General features: G+C 38.6%; 1 protein-coding gene across 2 annotated transcripts in view; it reads right to left on the bottom strand.

Moving 5' to 3' along the window:
* shha (sonic hedgehog signaling molecule a) overlaps positions 1-19,169 on the bottom strand; it is a 72,450-nt gene that overhangs the window by 52,665 nt on the left and 616 nt on the right. Inside the window, exons 2-4 of one of the 2 annotated variants that reach the window (XM_073859111.1) lie at positions 10,035-10,109; positions 9,599-9,760; positions 7,061-7,226 (exon numbers count right to left, since the gene is read on the bottom strand). The gene's annotated coding sequence lies outside the window, so the exon portion shown is untranslated. The remainder of the gene's footprint in view (positions 1-7,060; positions 7,227-9,598; positions 9,761-10,034; positions 10,110-19,169) is intronic. The other variant, XM_055207099.2, reaches the window with a different exon arrangement.

Raw genomic sequence — 19,169 nt, 5'->3', positions numbered from 1 at the left:
TTGCACCCAGCGCAATTGACTTTGTCAGTGATGCATGTATCATTCGTATTTTGCACCGGCGCACAGCGGGTTTTTCCCTCCACAGACGCACGTCGGCAAACTAGGGGATGAACTTGCGCTCCCTGGGCGGTTCAGCGCAAAAAAGGAGGCGTGCTCCGGCGCAAACCATCTCTTATGCTATTTTGCAGTTTCAAAAAACAATTGTGTCACTGACCAAAAAAAAATAGTCTAAAGTCAGTGGCGCGTTGTGCGTGGTTCATTATGCTATTTTAAGGGCGCATGCTTGACCATAATATATAGCGTGCACAACGCGCGCACACTTGCTTATCTAATCTAAACAGATGCAACAGTTATTTTTGCAAATCATAAATTGTTACAATAAAAAATATTAACACATGAGATAAGGGAAATCATAGTGGTGAGCATTGTGGTGATAGTTTTTATTTATTGTGTGGCTGTGTTAAAAAATTCTCATGCAAATAACGATTCAAATATTTTCATAAGTTTGTTGTGTGGCTGTATTACGTTTATTTTATGTAAATAATAATTAAAATGTTTTCATAAGAAACCTTAATCTATATGAACTATATTTGTAAGTTTACTTTGGGGTTGGACCTTGCTTGCGTTTCTTGGGTCCGATTTCAAAGCCCCCAAACCCTTTCAGCGGTGAGGGTGGACGCAGCGATGTCCTCTGCTGACGTCAGGTCATGTGTAGAGGCAGATCCACCTCCCGTTACACAGCGTGCCCGATTTATGCTGGCAAGGTTGGGATTCCCCCGTCTCCTGACATCATTGTAGCGCTTGCCGCAACAATGGGGATGCCAGCTGATGAGACAATTGTGGCTATTTCCTCTCACGCCTGTTTAATTTGGGCGGGTTTCTCCTGTCCGCATACAAAAAACTTTTCTGTCTTTGACTGCTCTTACAAGAATGTGGGTCTCCTCGGCTGTGAACCGCTCCTGGCGTGCGCCTGGTAAATCCGTCATAATAATAGTAACCCGCCATGGAACTTGCGTCCTTGCGTTTAAAGGGAATTTTGGATAGCGTTCTGATTGGTTTATTTGATGTTACGCCCAAACCACACCTATGAATAATGAACCTACTTCAGACCAACCCCTTATTGATTTGCGCCTGGCGCAAGAGTTATTTCTCCCGCCGGGAAAATAGCAACAGCCCCCAAGATCCGCCCACAAAGTCACTTGTGCTTTCCGCTTCGCACTTGCGTTTCAGATCGTTAAAATAGGGCCCACTATGTTCAATTCACAAAGTGGTAGGATATCAGAACACCTATGAAAAATTTTAAAACAGAGGGAGAGACAGAAAGAAAGAGAGAGAAAGAGGGGGGAGAGGAATATATATTTACTGTAGTGTAAGGATCTAATATAAATGTTACACATCAGATATGTGTGTTCCATATAACAGTTAACCAAACATTCACTTAAGACATAACAGTTTTAAGCATAGACTGTAAAAAAGATGGACGACGCGACGTCGCCTCCCTTCATTGTAATGAATTGAATCCAAAAATGTCCGACCATGGTCGCCGCCATGTTACGTAAAAACGTCAGGCATGCGCAGAAGTAATCGTCCATGGAGCCAGAGGCGGAGCCGCCGTATCAAACTTCTGCCAAAACCAATTCAACCACGCCAATCATAACAACATGCCCCGTTTCTATAGCATCAAATTACTAGCTAAAATGAAACTTATCACAAAAATGAACACTTGAACACATATCGGTGTGATAACAACTACTTGAAAGGACCAAAACCATCTTTTGGAAACTTTTATTGGAAGTGTAAATATTTTTTTTATTTAGAGCAGAGTCCCATTCGTTTGAATGGAGAGGGCGGGGTTTATGACTTGTACTGCAGCCAGCCACCAGGGGGCAACCAAAGAGCCAGCGGCTTCACTTTTCAAGACTTATGAGGCACACCCGGTTTTAAGTCTTGTCGCTCTTAATAATTCTTTTAACATTAATCAGGTCCCGAACTTCATCGCTCTTATTAACTCTTTTAACATCAAGGAAGTCCTACGCTTTATTTTCTAATTCCTAGTGTTGGGGACGAGACTGCCTATGCCAAAAACAGAGTCTTTGAAGGATCGAGACCGAGTCGAGACCAAGATCATAAAAACATAATTTTCCATATTCATGATTTAATATCACCCCAGTTAATAATCAACAGTTAGGCCTACAGACTAAGCTAGATTGGGAATTCTTTAGAAGAGCAGTCTTAACGTCTTAATATGGACTATGCTTTTACTATCATTAAAAAAATCCCTACCACATGCATCATCTTCTGCCTATTTTTCTAGAGATAACTAAACAACATACATTGTTATGTTGTTATGTGTTGTGTGGTTTTTATATGAACATTAAAAAAATGCGTTGGTCTCAAGGACTCGGTCTGTATTCCTTCTCCTCCCACTGTGGTCCGAGACGGAGTCAAGACCGAGTCTTTGAAGGAACAATTCCGAGACGAGTCAGAGAAAGCAGAAATCGGTCTTGAGACCTACATCACTACTAATTCCTGCATGTTTTAAAACCAAAGCCAAAATGTCAGACAAACATCCTTTGTATTAGGTTAAGCATTTCGGATGGTACAGTACACCTATCAGATCACAAATAAAGATCATTTTAGAGCTCCTATGGTCTGATTCACGATTTTACATTTCCTTTAGTGTGTAAGTGTGTATTAGTACATGTTAACGATATGCAAAGGTACAAACCCAAAAGTAAACGATGACACGAGTTATCGTCTCAAACGTAAATCTCTTTTCTTGGACTACAACAAACACACGGATTGTAGGTTACAGTTTACTTCCTAGGATTGTTGACGTAGACAAGACCGACATTATCATAATTCCTCCCGCTTCCGACTTAGCCTGTAAGTTAACTACTGTTAGCATTGCATTGTGTGCGAATCTTTCAAACAAGATAAGGAGTGTCACATTTCCGGCTGACGTCAGAGATATTCAGGCAAATCACAACGTACAGATTAGCTGGCTAATCAGGGACGATCAATGAGTTTTGTACAAAATCAGTGCGTTTCAGGAAGACAGGGATATCTGGAGCTACAAAAATGTACGGTATGTGGAAAAAACCTTAAACCACACAAACACATTGTATTATACCAAATACACAAAATAACATTGTTTTTATCAATGAAATAGGTGCACTTTAATGACTATTTAGAGAATTTAGATATTTTTTATGAAAACTTCAGCATTTTTACTTCCTTTGGCCTGTAGCTTAAAAGACAGTGGGCATTAAGACTTATTTAGACAGCATGGGTCACATACATGCCACATATTTATGCAACAGTATGCAACAGTTTTTTAATGATATGTAATTTGAACCCTCCTCTTCTTTCTAAAACATTGTAAAGCACACATTGTTCTAGAGATAAAGTCTCGTGGACTTGTGGACACACATCTGAACAGATGGGCTTAAAGTGGGCACAGATGCTCAAAGACGCTGGAATCCTTTGCAATTACAACGATGTGCTTTATGTCTTGAGCAAGAGCACAGTGGAAAAGACTTCATCATTCTCTGATGCACACACTAACACACCATCCTCTATTTTCATTCAGCTACAACAACAGTACATCCTTAATGGGAATTCTGCTTCTGATGAGAAGCTGGTCAAAGAAAGATCTCAGACCTACCGATACACAGAAAGACAACTAAAGAGACAACTCTGGACAGAAGGACACCACAAAGCATCCCCTCATTAGCAATGTCCAAACACTTCAAGACAGGAACAGCTGTCCTTCAGAGAGCAAAGAGTGAGTGTCAAGAGAGGTCAAACAGCCCAAAGTTCAGCGAGCGTCCTTTCACACAGATAACAGAGTGAAAGTTTGTAAAAGAACTGAGAATGCAACATAAAATAACAATGCAGTATTTCCACTACATGCGGGAGACCCATGTAGTTTGTGAACGAAGTATAAAAATTCATTTGTTTTTACCTTGAGGGAAATCTCAATGGTGTTTTCTTCTGTCAACAGAAGTTATTGCTGGACTGATGTCCCCACCATTTCAAAGCAAAGTAAAAAGCTTCCCATGTTCATTTTACAACTCGTATGGAGTCCATAAGACCTTTTTCGCCTTCATAGTGAGCACTACAGACGTAATATACTGGTATTGTGCGCCAGTCGAAGAGACATTTTGCTCTTTGCGTTGCAGGCTATAGTTCGAGATGAAACTCGAAGGCTAGAGGCAGGTCAATTTCTGTAGAGCACAAGCTGATGGACAGAACCAATTTCAGCTTGCAAGACCTCCAGACTGATTATATAGCTGAAGAAGTGGTGTGAGGTTTTCCAGACAGAGGCAACCAATGAAATATCCGTGTTACAAAGTCGGTCTATGTGGGAAGTTCTATCCAATTATTTCTCAAAGTAGTAAGAAGTAAATGAGAAAAGTTTTCTTCCTCCCTCAGGGGTGAGACATTTCTATACGCTCGCAAAATAACTATTTCACACTTCATAGCTCGGCAGAGTAAGTTGGATGTGACTAAAAACATTTTCTCATTAACACATGAAACTTCATTTCAATGATAAAACCTATGTCATCTGGGTATAATTAAATACTAATAATCACAGACCCTCTAAGCTAAAAATATTCAGAAAAGATCCAGGTTTATATTCTACTGTGGATTGTATTACTTTTTCAGGAATTATAAGGATTTTGAAAATGTAAAATGAGCAGACAAACACTTATGTAAAAAAAAACATTGCTCATATACACTCAATAAAGCCACAGACCTATCACTTGTCTATTATTGCCAGTTATCCTGACTAATCGGCCTAAACTGATCAATAATAATACAATTTTTGAACTGTCTCATCATGATATCATCAAACAAGTTGACCTTACTGTGGGTTTACACCAAACGCGAAGCGTGCAATCGCATCGCGTTGCTCACTCTAGATCAGTGGTTCCCAAACTTAGCGTGCGGCCCCCCTTGTGTACAGTGCATTTTTTCGCGGCCCCCCCGAAAGAAAATTTATGACAAAAACAGTTTTAAAATGTAATATTTTAATTAAACAAAACATATAAAATTATACCAAGTAGTGCTGTTGGTTAGTTGGCTTATTTTTTTAGGTTTAATTACACAGAATTCATGATAAATGAATGTATTTTATAAAATGTCATAAAACTTGGGCCCCCCTGGCACCATCTCGCGGCCCCCAGTTTGAAAACCACTGCTCTAGATTACTCGCAGGATTTAACTTCGTGTCATGCTAAAAGACGCGTTTGAGGCGATAGCGCGTGTTTTCACGGCAAATGCGCCGCCCATATCACGTCATTCGCATCGCCCCACGCGAGGACGCGGCTGATCGCGTCTTTGCATTGACTTTGTATGTTATCTACTTGCGCAAATCGTTGAACTCGCATCTGGTGTAAACCCCCAGTTAAAGGGGCCATGGCATGAAGATCTGACTTTTTCCATGTTTAAGTGCTATGATTGGGTACCCAGTGCTTCTATCAACCTAGAAAATGTGAAAAAGATCAACCCAGTAACTATGGTTTTGGTAAACCATTTTCTACAAGCACATAGCACATGAAAAAATAGGTCGTTGAAATTTGGCTCTCCTTATGATGTCATAAGGAGCTCTTATTATAATAATACCGCCCCATAATCTGCACTATCCAACCCCATCATTGCCATTTAGTGTAGAGAGAAAGAAAGAGAGAGAGAGAGAAAATAATTCACAGCACAATAGGCTTTATGCCCAGCTGCACTACTTCCTGAACTTCAGCCAGCTCCTTGTTTCCTGTCTGCCATTATTGGACAAACTGATTAATCCAGGTGTGTCTGATTATTGTTGTTGTGACTACTGAGGTCAGGCACACCTGGATTAATCAGTTTGTCCAATAATGGCAGACAGGAAACAAGGAGCTGGCTGAAGTTCAGGAAGTAGTGCAGCTGGGCATAAAGTCTATTGCGTTTCAATTTCAACAAACCACCATTATTGCACCTAATTTTAAATGACACACCCAAAATGGCACATTTTTGCACACACCTACAAAGTGGCAATTTCAACATGCTATAATAAATTATCTATATGGTATTTTGAGCTAAAACTTCACATATGTGCTCTGGGGACACCAAAGATTTATTTGACATCTTAAAAAAAGTCTTGTGACATGGCCCCTTTAAAGTTGAGGAAAGCCCAGACTGTTAAACAATATTATCGCAGTTAGAGAAAGCGCTTGTTTCCCAAAAAGCTTTTGGTTTAAGACTAAGAAACTTTTTCTGAACAATCTAAGGGGCTTTGCATAAAACAACTTCACCTTAAATACTACCGTACTATATATCTCATCTAAACCTGTATAAACATGCTGCTTATCACAGATTACCATGGCAGATGCGACGCTTGTTTGATCTTTGCATGTATGCGGTACATGTTTATGTGTGTGTGAATTCCTGTGTAGCATCCACGGTCCACGGATTCCTTTGCGAATGTAAGATTATCAAAGGAAGAATCTTTGAATGACCTCAGCTTTAGGTCACTCCAGTATGTTTTCAGCTCTAGCAGTTAGTAACTCCATCTTCTTTCTCAGAGAGGTGTGTCTATTTACTAAACGGCCCGAACGCAACCCTTACCCTGGCTGGCCTGTTACAAAGCTCCAGTGAAATGCTGAAAGATGAAAGCGAGACTGAGGCTGTCACTCACCCCATCTGAGCTACAAGCGTCGCCGCGTTCTCATCATCTGTCACTCAAACAGGTGTGCAAAAGAGAGACAAAGAGATACGGACTGAGAAAGGAATAAACAGGTCAGAGCGCAGACAAAGCTGGTCTGACGATTTAACGGTTTTATAAGTGTGTGTATGTATATGTGAGAGGTTGGCTGTGTGCTTTGATATGTATCCTCATACTGAATGTATGTGTCAAGGTGATGAGCAGGAACTTGTTGGGCCCTTGATGGCTTGTTTATTAATCACGAGGCGTGTGGGATAAGTCTCTCATCACCCTAACAGGTATAATTAAGCATTAAAGGGCACGCAAAGCTTGATGTGTCTGAGTCTGTTTTTTTGGGGGGGGTTTCATCCTTACCTCATCCCCTCCTTTTGATGTAACAACAGCATGAGAGGGGTTTTGCAATGGAGGACGTTTTGTAGATGAGGGCTCTTTTATTAAGATCTTGTGATGTTTTTGCTTCTACTCAACATCTAGTCTGATATCAGCTGGTTGGGTATATCAGTGCATCTTCATACTGATCCTAGAATAGAAAGTGCATATGGTAAATGCTCTATGTTGTTTACGGTATATTATTGTTTTGACTAACAATATAATAAACACTGTCATATGGACAATTATTTTTAATAAAATCGATATTTTGAATAAAAATCATGCAAAAAAGTAATAACCAAGTAAAGGTAACATTCTCAAAAAGGCTGGGTTAGTTTTGACCCATAATGGGTAAATATTGGACAGGACACATGCTAAATAAAATTACCCCGTGCTGGGTTAAAATGACCCAGCACTATGGGCAATGAGGCTTATGCAAGTTATGGACAGTGAGCATTATGCACACTGTTTTTCGCCATACCTTTCAAAAAAAACAATGGCACTGATATACACTCACCTAAAGGATTATTAGGAAGACCTGTTCAATTAATCATTAATGCAATGGTGTAATGGTGTAGGGGATGTTTTCTTGGCACACTTTAGGCCCCTTAGTGCCAATTGGGCATCATTTAAATGCCACGGCCTACCTGAGCATTGTTTCTGACCATGTCCATCCCTTTATGTCCATCCTCTGATGGCTACTTCCAGCAGGATAATGCACCATGTCACAAAGCTCGAATCATTTCAAATTGGTTTCTTGAACATGACAATGAGTTCACTGTACTAAAATGGCCCCCACAGTCACCAGATCTCAACCCAATAGGGCATCTTTGGGATGTGGTGGAATGGGAGATTTGTGCCCTGTATGTGCATCCCAAAAAAAACATCAACTGCAAGATGCTATCCTATCAATATGAGCCAACATTTCTAAAGAATGCTTTCAGCACCTTGTTGAATCAATGCCACGTAGAATTAAGGCAGTTCTGAAGGCGAAAGAGGGTCAAACACAGTATTAATATGCTGTTCCTAATAATCCTTTAGGTGAGTGTATGTTAAGGTATGTCAGTTCAAGATGTTTTTAAAAAAGGCAGCTCAAACATTTTAGTCTGCGACTAGGATAAGCCCTATCTGGGAAACTATATGTGACCAGTCTAAGAAAACCAAACTAAAGTCATTGTTTGTGATTTACTGTTTTCTACATAAAATCATCCCAGAAAATGTAAAGAACATTCTGTAAAAACAAAACCTGAATACTGACTGAAGTTCATATCAAAGATTGAAATCAATTACTTATAAGGCACTTCATAATCTTGCACCACAGTATCTTAATCAACTTCATGACTTCATGTTTACACTCCTTCACGTGCACTTATATCTTCATCTTCAATTTCTCTTGTGGTACCTCAGATCCAACTTACTACCATGGGTGCCAGATCTTTTAGTTATGCTGCCCCCCGCCTATGGAACTCCCTTCACCTTGATGTTCGCAATAGCGAGTGCTTGTTGACTTTTAAAAAGCGTCTTAAGATATATCTTTTTATACAGGCTTTTTTTATGAAATGTTTTAATTGAGATTTAAATGTAATTTACATGTATGCTGTTTCTTTGATGTGTGTTTTGTCTTATGCAGTGACCTGTATATTTTTATTATTTTTTATTTTCGTAAGGTGACCTTGGGTGTTCTGAAAGGCGCCATGAAATAAAATGCATTATTATTATTATTATTATCAATTAGTGAAATTTAGCCAGAATTTCACAGACAGGGTCACATACATTTGGAAACACAAATTGTTCCCCAAGATTTATGTATCTTAATGTTTTAATCATGCAAAAAAGTAATGACCAGTTAAACGTAACACTCTAAAAATGGCTGGGTTATTTTGGACCCATAATGGGTAAATATTGGACAGAACACATGCTAAATAAAATTACCCTGTGCTGAGTTACAATGACCCAATGTTGCGTGGTTGTTATGCAACCATGGGGTAAAAATAACCCAGCAGTTGGGTAAAAACAACCCAGCATTGGGTCAAATTTTAACCCAGCTGTGTTCTGTCCAGTATTTACCCATTATGGTTAAAAAATAACCCAGCCATTTTTGAGTGAATAGAAAAAAATGCTCCCTCATTTGTAAGTTACCTTGGATGAAAGCGGGTACTAAATAAAAATCTAAATATTTTAATGACCTTAATTTAATCACCATTGGTAAATAAATGTTCATTTTTGCCTTAGGTTTTTTTTATTTCAAAGCAACTAAAAAGGCAATTGCTGCTTATAAAAGTCAGTGTATTCTAATATCACATTGCATTGCTGTAGAGATTAAGCATTCATTGATTTCCCTGCAAGGAAAAATACACAAAGCCTACAGACATGATAAAGCTCACAAAGTGTGTTCACCCTACAGAGGGGTTGTGTCTGAATCTCCACCTCCACATCTATCCATCCATCCTTTATTGATTCACGAAGCTGGATGAGAGACGTGGAGAGTGGGACATCAGAGAAAAATGTAAACATGCCACTTGCCTCTGCCCTTGATCTTCCATTTCCCTTGTCTGACACGTGGATAGGCCCGCTGATTCAACACTGTAATGTGAGACAAAACTATCAGCCAATCGAAACTGTCAAGGCCCAAGGCATTTTCTCCCCCCTCCGCCAATCTTGCTCATAATAATGCACCTTTTGACACTTGAACAGAACAGACAGACAGGTAAAGGTAAGTACGGGAGAATGCAGAATAAAAGAATGAGTAATCAGAAAACTATTTTAAAGCTGGCATGTTACCCTGAATGCCCATTTCTATATTATTTGGCATTTTGTTATTTCATAGCATTACAAATATAACTGTTCCTCTTAAACAGGGTGTCAACGTCCTGATCCCTTAGGGGAAATAAATCACACCTAAACCATCAAACTTTCAAACAAGTGTGTTGAAGCTCTAAAACAACAGAAAATGACAGACCTTTTGCACCACGGCAGGATTTTGAAGAAAGGTGAACAGATCACTGTAGGGTTCATCCCTTAGAGCGCTAGGTGCCTGGGGCGAGAGGAACAGAGACATAGCTGTGATTTAAGACATATGAAATATTTTTAATTTTCTGTTTTTCCCCCATGCTAATGCTGTTGAACAGATACAGCTGAGGAGGTGTAAAGTGATGAGAGACGCACCTGTTTTCCTCAGCACGGATGGCAGGGTCAGGCTGGCAGCCAACGGGCTGTCACCTCCTAAGCCCATCAACCAGTCATTACTATAAGTGGCATTTTGACATGCCACAGAGGGTGGAGGTGTGTGCACCATCTTCAGCAAAGAGCTTACTGAAATGTCTATGTGCGTACCAAGTTCATAACCTCTTGACTGCATCATAACATTTCAATATGATTTGTCAAGTCATTTTTTCCTGATTAGAGATTCACATAACATTAAAGACAATCTAAGGGGCGGATCACACAGAACGCATTTATGGCAGTGACAGACACCTTCTTTGAATGGTTTTCTATGGGCAGTTATGCACGCTGTTTGTCGCTGTTTTTTTTTTTTACAAAAAACAATACTGGTGTGCATCTTGAGACAAAACAATGGCACTGATATGTTAAGGTATGTCAGATCAAGGTGTTTTTAAATTAAGGCAGCCCAAACATTTTAATTTGCGACTAGGATAAGCCATGTCCGAGAAATGGCCTCGTACACATTACAAACTTTTGGGAGTGACAACCGCATTTAAATGCGGGAGTAAAACCCTTAAATGTTCGTTACATGTCTGTACGAAACAAGACTCACTCCCGACAATGCAATGATTGACACAGAGATAACATAGCAACGTTCTGCCTTCTCGCGTGCTTAACACTTACAGCTTTGACCAAAATAATTTAATAGCGTTATGTTTTGCATCACGCATTTTTGAGGCTGCTTCACAGCAAGCTGTCTTGCTATGTTGCCAGGTCCTCGTCTTTTTGTACGTACATAGCTTTTTGGTGTATAACCGTTAAGGCTTTTGGCTCATGAAGCGATCAAGATTTTGGTGTTAATAAAGTGTGAAGGTGCCGGTCCCGATATTTTGATTATTGGACTTTTCTTGTTTGCTGTTTTTTTATTCGTGCAAGATCTAGCAACACAAGTCAGCAAATGCTCGTGCCTCTGTCATTTTCTGCACCGCGCATACAGAAGACTTTATCCCCTTCATTTATTTTTTTAGAAGAGAGACCTGTCATGCCCATGATGCACATTTAAACACTTTATTAACTAGTTGTTCAGTTCAGTTATGTACACACTATGCAGAGTTTCTGTAAATGTGGTTGTCACTACCTGCATTTTGCGGGAGTTAATTCGTTTGTAGAATGCGGTTGTCAGTCCCGTAAATTATTGAATTGTGGTGTACAGAACAGGATCAAGCATTTAAAGGTGAACGGACAACCGTATTAATATGCAGTGTGTACAGAACCATTGTGACCCGTCTAAGAAAACCATCTAAAGTAATTTTTTGTGATTTAATGTTTTTTACATAAAATCATCCTAGATAATATAACGAACATTCTGTAAAAACATAACTTTGAAAAGCTTAATACTGACTGAAGTTCATGTCAAAGATTGAAATGAATTAGTGAAATTTAGCCCGAATTTCACATACATTTGAAAACACAAATTGTTCCCCAAGATTTATGTTATCTTAATGTTAATTTTATGAGTGCAGACATGTTTATATATCTAAAATCAAAACAAATCCGTCTTTTCTATTTACCATGGTGTACAAATGTCACACAATATTACTTTAATAATAAAATAATGTAATATAATTAATAAATAATTATGAGACTTATTATCATTGTTGTGAAGGGCATCAGTGACATACAGTACACTGTAAAAAAATTCCGTAGAAATTGCAGCTGGGTTGCCGGCAATCCACCGCAGATCCACTTCCATGTTATCCACTGGCAAGAGTTTGTTCAAAGCCAAACGAACATCAAACATCCACAAGTCTTTGTCCTTACAGAGCCAAACCAAAAAAACAGCATCAAGCAAAACACTCTGGGAAACAAAATCTGAAGCAAAAAACAGAAAAAGGTTGATGATGATTTCTGATTCCCAGAATGCTTCGCATGAGGCTGTCACTGTATAGTTTCACTCTGCAAAGACAAAGACCTGCCAATATTCAAAATTTATTTAACTTTGAACAAAGTCTTGCCAGTAAATAACATAAATGTAAATCTACGGTAAATTACCGGCAACCCAACTGCAATAACATTGAAATTTCTACGGAATTTTTTTACAGTGTAGTTATTTTTTACAGTTCAACAGATACATTTTTACTTTGTATTACAGCAGATGAAAACTATGCTATACAGATTCCAACATTTTTCCTGCTAATATGACATTATGTTTTGGCTGACATATCACTTTCATCTCTAGTGTGAATCTTCCCATCATTTCAGTACAAACCTACAGTACATCACTGCAATTCAAGACAAGACATTTTGTTTTCTCAACATTAACGATCTGCAACAGAGCATATCAAACCTTTCTGCTTTTCCTGTCACAGCCTTTGTCAAATAGACGCTTCATGTCTTGTGGTATGGCTGAAGGATGTTTCAACGCTCCAGATTGAAAAGCTATTATCGAGTGTCGATCACATGTCATAACTTTTAAAGATACAGTAAGTCTCAAAGAAAAGCGTGGTTTCCATTGGACCAGAGAAATACTTTAAAGCTTCCAATATTTGAAAACTCAGTACATTGACAGTTTATAAAATGTAATTGTTGAAAGATGTGTTAATGTAAACACATATTCTTATATAATTCTTGTACTGTTTTATGATGTTCATGTCTCTCGCTGATGTAAAGTATGTAAGTTACATTGTTATTGTTTTAATCTTTAATAACAGCACATTTGTACATCAAAATATACACAAAAAAGAAGGTAAAAAAAGACAGAAGTACAGTAGAAGTATGTCAATAACAGCTATAAAGGGAAAATTGGCCCTAGACATTATATCCTTGCTAAGGTGAAAAACAAGTAAATATGCACTGCTAGTTTATCTGTCATCACTGTCTGAAATTACAACACAAGACTAAAGTAGTGCTCTCCTTTGGCACAACCTCAACAAGCTTTGAAGTATCAAAGCCGTGCTGAATGACTCGCCTGCTGAACAGTGAAGCAACATGTGTCGTTTAGACGTTTTCTTTTTTTAAGGGACTATTCTGTGCTTTATCTATCCAATCATTTGGATTTGACGTGTAAAAGCACACTGAACAAAACACAAATACAGGACCTGACAGTAATGTCAAAAGTCACCAAAGCACTTGAAATCAATTGAAATTGTGACAGCAGCATCCAGGGTGTGACATTATCCTTTTCACTCACCAGCCAATTTGGCTCCAAAATTTTTAAGTTATCGGCCATTTAGAGCTTTTACTAGCCAAAACAAAAAATAACAGAAGAAAGAAACAGCAAATAAAAGAAACAGCATAGATTAACCCTCAAGAGTTCCTTTAAAAAACTTCCTTAAATGTTCCTAAGGCCACAAAATGACACCTTCACAAAAACTGCTCTAAAATATCATACGTCAATATTTTTTTTCATTTTAAACGATGCAGTCTTTTAGAACTACTTCTGCCTGAAACATACATATCAAAATATTAATAAAATTTGTGGAAATTTTAACCCTTAACATTGTGTTCTGATATTCATCTAAGTCACAACAATAGAGGAACACAGTCTGCTTAAACCAATACCGCACAAACATTATACATTTTCATGTTTTTATTGAACACAACATGTAAACATTCATAGTGCAGGGTGGAAAAAGTATGTGAACCTTTGGGTTTAATAACTGGTTGACCCTCCTTTGGCAACAATAACCTCAACCAAACGTTTCCTATAGTTGCAGATCAGACCTGCACAACGGTCAGAAGAAATTTCGGACCATTCCTCTTTACAAAAGTGTTTCAGTTTAGCAATATTCTTGGGATGTCTGGTGTGAATCGCTCTCTTGAGGTCATGCCACAGCATCTCAATCGGGTTGAGGTCAGACTCAGGACTCTGACTGGGCCACTCCAGAAAGCGTATTTTCTTCTGTTGAAACCATTCTGTTGTTGATTTAATTCTATGCTTTGGGTCGTTGTCCTGTTGCATCGTCCATCCTCTGTTAAGCTTCAGTTGGCGGACAGATGGTCTTAAGTGTTCCTGCAAAATGTCTTGATAAACTTTGGAATTCATTTTTCCATCGATGACAGTAATCCGTCCAGGGCCTGAGGCAGCAAAGCAGCCCCAAACCATGATGGCCCTTAGGCTTGTTGTGATATTCGGTGAAATGGTGATTACCGGTGCTTCAGCCTCTCACCGGTTAGATCACTTGCCCACTGCGACACCGTCTTTCACCATCGTTTTGATATTTTCTTCATTTAGTTTCGTTAGAGAGAGCAAACACATTCAACTGAATGAATGTGTCTGCTGCCTGAATTCAGCGGAGCTGAACGCGCGTCATCACAGAGCAGCGGGTGCGGGTGTCAGATTTCATTTATTCCTGTCAGACTGCGGCGAGCAGATGATGGTAGAAACCGCGTGCTTACTCGTTTTTGTTATAATATACATATATGATGTTCAATATAAGCAAGATTGTTTTGTTGTTGTGTTTTTCATTAAGAATAATAATAAAACCATCATTCAAGCAGCGCTTTATGGAGGAATTGCCGGTTGCTCTGCTTGGGACTGGCGGGTTTCTGTCAGAAGTACCTGCGCACATTGACTCAAGCACTTAAACCAGCTGTTACACTCGCATTTGCACGCAAATTCATATGCGATTTAACGCAGCATACGCAAGCGCTGGATTTAAACTACAGTTGCATCTAATTCAAAAGTGAAAGCAAAATGCCCACGTCTTTATGTGCATTTATAAGCCCCTCCCACCCGGTGAAACGGTATCACCGGGTTTCTCATGCGCGGATTAACCGGTGGGAAAAATCTGTCACCGCAACAACCCTAATGGCCCCTCCACCATATTTCACAGTTGGGATGAGGTTTTGATGTTGATGTGCTGTGCCTTTTGTTCTCCACACATAGCGTTGTGTGTTCTTTCCAAACAACTCAATTTTGGTTTCATCTGTCCACAGAATGTTTGCCAGTAGTGCTGTGGAACATCCAGGTGCTCAAACTTCAAACGTGCTGCAATGTTTTTTTTTGGACAGCAGTGGCTTCCTCCGTGGTGTCCTCCCATGAAGTCCATTCTTGTTTAATGTTTTCCTTATTGTAGATTTGTCAACAAAAATGTTAGCATGTGCCAGAGATTTCTGTAAGTCTTTAGCTGACACTCTAGGATTCTTCTTCACCTCATTGAGGATTCTGCGCTGTGCTCTTGCAGTCATCTTTACAGGACGACCACGCCTAGGGAGTGTAGCAACAGTGCTGAACTTTCTCCATTTGTAGACAATCTGTCTTACCGTGGACACATGGACATCAAGGCTTTTAGATATACTTTTGTAGCCCTTTCCAGCTTTATGTAAGTCAACAATTCTTGATCGTAGGTCTTCTGAGAGCTCTTTTGTGTGAGGCATGGTTCACATCAGACAATGCTTCTTCAGAACAGCAAACTCAAAACTGGTGTGTGTTTTTTATTGGACAGGGCAGCTTTAATCAACACATCCAATCTCATCACATTTATTGGACCCCAGGTTGGCTGACTCCTGGCTCCAATTAGCTCTTGGAGAAGTCATTAGCCTAGGGTTTCGCATGCTTTTCCACCCTGCACTGTGGATGTTTGCATGTTGTGTTCAATAGAAACGTGGAGACGTGTAGTGTTTGTGCGGTATTAGTTTAAGCAGACTATGTTTCTCTATTGTTGTGACTTAGATGAAGATCAGAACACATTTTATGACCAATTTATGAAGAAATCCAAGTAAGACCAAAGGGTTCACATACTTTTTCTTTCAACTGTATATGAATTGATGCACAATACAAGGATGGTTAGATGAAGGATCATGGATGGATGAATTTGTAGATATCTTCCTATTATACGCAGATATATAAACAATATCCACCTTTAGTATATAGACAGAATTGTATTGAATTATTTGTGTTTAAACTAAATTTGTTAATTAGTTTATAACCCCACCTGGTAAGTTGTAACGTTTGCACTCCTGTCGCTTTGGTGTAATTGTACAATAACGGTAGGTCCCACAAACACACTTAAAGTTTTCATTTGTAGCAGAGATGTGTGTGTTGATTGTGTAAAAAGAATATTAATCTAGCTTAAATATTTTTTTGATGATAGAGCCTAAGCCAAAAAGCGTTACTTTGTGCCCCACTCTCCCCTATATATATTATATTGTTATTGTTGTTTGCCCTCCGTTTTTCTTTCATTTAAGGAGTTAAAAATGTAACTTGAACATAAACACAATTCATGTTTTTATGTGTGCATCAAGATTATCTTTTTGATTTGCTATATCATATGAGCCATTCTGTCTAGATCACCATTTTTACATTCTGTTCACAGTGCTAAAGGATTAATTTTAACTGGATGATACTGGATGGTATTAAGACCTCGGACTCCTTATTATTTAGGAACCTTAACCTTACCATGAAACTACTTGTTAAAACCCGGCTAAAGTTGCTTTATTGTGATTTAATGTTTTCTAAATAAAATGTATGAACATTCTGTGAAAATGTAACCTTGATTTCTTTAGTACTGAGTGAGAAAGGCCATGTCCAAGATTGAAATCAATTATTGAAATCAAACTTTAAAGCTCGTCATTAGATTATAAGACTTTAGCCTGGATTTCTCATTTATGAACATAGAATAACACAATAAAATATATTTAAATGTACCAAGAATGCATTGAAATAGTATGTTAAATTGTTATTTGACATTTACATAGAAGGTATGTAACTTTAAGTGCAAAAATTATCCAGAAACGTTTTACATGTTCATTTCCAACCCTACAGTAGGATTTGTCCTTTGAATGATTTGGTCTATTTTTGCCCTATTTGGAAGGGTCATGAATAATAATATTGAGCTCTGCTCTGATTGCTCTGCTCTGAGGCTCATGCCAGTAGCTCACATTAGTAAACATTTTAACAACTATGTAATTAATTTAATGTGCAATTTAATGTTGAGGCGTACATCTCGACTGTGACATCACAGTCTGTGTTATGTTGAGATTAGCCTGTTTTCCAGCAGTATTTTGCATGCACTAGGATTACATAAAAATTAGGAAACAAATGCGTTTGAGGCTAACAATATGTCATTACCATGTACAGAGCTAGTGCTCTTATTATTCATCTATGCCTAGGTAAATACAGTTTTATTCTATGGCATCTTTAATAATGGTATCGTCCATGTGAGGAAGTTTATCAAACCTCAAGCCTAGGTTGTATGATATAAACAGAGGACTGTTGCCTGCACTCAGATCTACTCTATGAAGATCACTATTTTGCATTATATGTTCGAAAGCCACAAATAAAAAACTCGGAGCGGAGCATACAAAGTTGAAAAGGTGTTGCCCTATGGTAGATGTGGAAAGTCCCCAATTATGTGATAATTCTAGTGAGCGGTTTGGGACATATTTATATTTTTTTGCCCAGAGAACTTTCGCATTTACGACATTTCACCACAGACATATTCCATCATCAACCCAAGGCAAACGTCAACCTCCATCATTTACTCAATCACAAGAAATAAGTCATGATTTATGCGTGACTTGTAAGGAAGTCCTTAGGGTTTAAACTCCACACCACTTTAAATGAGATGAGTTAATTACCCTCTCTCAGGCTGTTTTTGTGTATATGTGAGCGGGTTTTAATGTTAACGATAATGATAATAAATCCACTCAGTGAAAACAATAATTATCTATGCAGATTGATTCTTAATGCTTTCACGCCAAAGTAAGAAATTAAACAACCTGAGGGGATCCAAATGGCTGTCAGATTTCATTTTCCATTCTAATGTATTTTCATCAGAATTAAAGCCCACCAGTACAGGTGAGATATCTCAGAGAACTTCAATATATTCCCACACATCCACCCACAAAGAGCGCAAGGAAGGCCTCACATGCTTTGGGAGCTATAATTTTAATCGCTGCCACTATGTATGAAATCAGCAGGTAACAGAGAGGAGAATGAGACAAGCTCGTCTCTGGAGGTACAGGAGACTCTCAGGCACAGCAGGGTTGAAACAGCTCTGAGTGTTAATCTCTCCTGGGCTACAATTTATGGCCATTATGGCAGTCTATTTTCAGCCCCTGTGATGGATTCTGCTCAATTATTGGCCATTATGGGGACGAGATGGCTTCACAAGCGTGTTGCAGATTGCTGGGCACCACTGTGACATTCAAGTGAAATCCACTTGGCACACAGAACAAGTCCTTACAAACTATGAAAGTGAGCGTGAAACATCTAGTCTCATTATTATAAATGGATAAGGTGTGTTAATGGGCTGGAAGTATAATATGTGACCACCAGACATACAACTAGTAAAAGCATCACCTGTAACTCAGATGATGTTGATATTGATCCAAAAGCCATGATTAAATCTGTTATATTGCCAGTTTGTGCACAGATTTGGGGGGAAAGAGACTTTTTAACTTTCTCCAGCACATGGCATATTTTTCAGGAGGTTACTTTATCCTCTGCAGTTTTAGCTCAGCCAGGCTAACTGACAATGATAATTTTCAACTAGCCATCCACATAGCCAGCCAAGTTGACCTGTAGTACTGTGGAAGGACCCTTCAGACAGGTTAATCAAACCGCCTGATCGATTACTCTCAGCCGCCAGGAGATTTATAGGAAATCCTTTGTGAGGTCCAAAGCATGAGGTAATGTAGCACTTAGCAAATGAAATAAAAAGACGCAAAAGCACACAGTGATTTGTATTTGTATTTCAGTGGACAAACTATTTGGCCTTGTGTCTTTCCATAAAGACTATTTTCCTTTTTCATGAGTAACTTAGTCAGCAATTATACAAAAAATACTCTATACTAGCATAAAAGTGAACCTTTTGATTAACAACCAGTAATCTCTTTTAGCACACAAAATTATTTAAACAATGGCTGTAATTTGGGACATATCTATTGTTGAAATAATTAAGACAGTAAAAAAGTCTAGTTAAGTTAA

This window comes from Misgurnus anguillicaudatus, chromosome 21 (genome assembly GCF_027580225.2).
Source record: "Misgurnus anguillicaudatus chromosome 21, ASM2758022v2, whole genome shotgun sequence".
Taxonomy (NCBI): Eukaryota; Metazoa; Chordata; class Actinopteri; order Cypriniformes; family Cobitidae; genus Misgurnus; species Misgurnus anguillicaudatus.
The sequence above is the reverse complement of the archived record's forward strand: the minus strand, read 5'-3'. Positions and strand labels throughout refer to the sequence as shown.